Raw genomic sequence first — 2,109 nt, 5'->3', positions numbered from 1 at the left:
AAAAACAGCAAATGATGTCAGAACGTGTTGGAAATTGATGACATCGCTTCGAATGCTGCATGGTGCCGGCTCAAAAAAAGTTTGGAGTTCAAATAAGTTAAAAAAAATGAAGTGCCCGTGTAACAGATGAGTTCTTATCAGAAACCCTGATACTCCGAAAGAGATTATCCAGTTTGTACACAAAGTGCGTCAAGTTTTTGCCGTGATCCTCTCTACTATTTCGCACATGCTATGCGGGTGAAATGATGATACCTTCAACATTTTCAGAGTTAGTTTTGTAGTGATTTTCAATTTCACGGTCATTTAGCTCTGATCTAAACAAATCGGTGACTGAAAAACAGCAAATGATGTCAGAACATGTTGGAAATTCATGACGTCGTTCGAATGCTGCATAATGCCGACTCAAAAAACAGCTTGGAGTTCAAATAAGTTAAAAAAAATGAAGTGCCTGTGTAACAAATGAGTTCTCGTCCGAAACCCTGATACTCCGAAAGAGATTGTCCAGTTTGTACACGAAGTGTATCCAGTTTTTGCCGTGACCCTCTCTACTCTTTCGCACATGCTATGCGGGTGAAATGATTATACCTTCAACATTTTCCGACTTCATTTTGTAGTGATTTTCAATTTCACGGTCATTTAGCTCTGATCTAAACAAATCGATGACTGAAAAACAGCAAATGATGTCAGAACGTGTTGGAAATTGATGACGTCGCTCCGAATGCTGCATAATGCCGGCTCAAAAAAAGTCTAGAGTTCAAATAAGTTAAAAAATGAAGTGCCTGTGTAACTAATGAGTTCTCGTCCGAAAAAAATCTTACCATCATTCCTAAATAGATGTGACCGTAGTTCAATACGATCACTATTGGTCGCACATTTTGAGTACTAACATTTCTAAGTGCAGGAAGAAAATTTGTCTTGATAGTATGAAGATCCTCAAGCCATGAAACATAATGACTTATCTCCTCGCAATTTAGTTCAGCTCCGAGACAGTAGTAGGTCCTGTCTACCAAGCGCCGGACATATTTGCTTGAATGGAAATAAGCTGTCAATAGAAATTGGTTGTCAACTATTTTTGAATATACAATATCAAAGACATAAATATGGTTGAGAAGAACTCACATAATGGTAGAACTGGATGCGTCTGCACATCGACCCAGATGTCTATATTACCTTCAATATCATCTTCCGGACGAATATCAAAGGTGATAACCATATCAGGCTCAAATGCATAAGCCTTGCATAGTGCTTGCCAAGTTTTGCATTCAAAATAGGTGTACATGTCTGCATTGTATACTTTGACGTTAAAGGTATACCCATGCTCCGTTTTCAAGTAAACTCTCTCTTTACCTCCATAGTTTCCATAGCATTGAAACCTATATTATCCAAGAAAAAAATTCTTGCATGGCAGAGGATGCGCTAGTACAATAGTGAAAATTAAAAATTATAAGTTGAAGCAAATGAAGCATATATAAGTCATGCTTAATTACAAAAAAAGACTTGTCGTTGTGACTTACTGCATCGAATTCGAAGGTCTCATCCAGCTTGATGCTGAATCGCCTATCATCAACAAGGAAATTTCTGTCGCACAGGCCGCGCTGGTATTCACAGTATTCGCACATAATGAAATCTTTTTCACCGTCAGACGACGACATTTCCTATGTTCATATCGGTGAAACATTAAACACTTACTAATTCTATTAATTCAACTAATTCAACTACTTCTATTAATTCAACTAGTTCTGTTAATTCAACTAATTTAACTAAGCATTTACTAAAAATAAACTTTGTCTATTAATTTTCTTACTAAAATGAACTAGTTCTATTAAAATCTCATATACTTAAATTTTAATTAGATCATCAAATCTCATATACCTAATTTTTCTTACTAAAAATAAACTAGTTCTATTAATTCAACTAGTTCAACTAAGCATTTACTAATAAAAATAAACTAGTTATATTAATTCAACTACTTCAAATAATCTCATATACCTAAATTTTCTTATTAAAAATAAATTAGTTCTATTAATTCAACTAGTTCAACTAAGCATTAATAATAAAAATAAACTAGTTATATTAATTCAACTAGTTCAAATTATCTCATATACCTAA

The sequence above is a fragment of the Triticum dicoccoides genome, chromosome 4A (genome assembly GCF_002162155.2).
Source record: "Triticum dicoccoides isolate Atlit2015 ecotype Zavitan chromosome 4A, WEW_v2.0, whole genome shotgun sequence".
Taxonomy (NCBI): domain Eukaryota; kingdom Viridiplantae; phylum Streptophyta; class Magnoliopsida; order Poales; family Poaceae; genus Triticum; species Triticum dicoccoides.
This window is presented reverse-complemented; position numbering follows the sequence as displayed.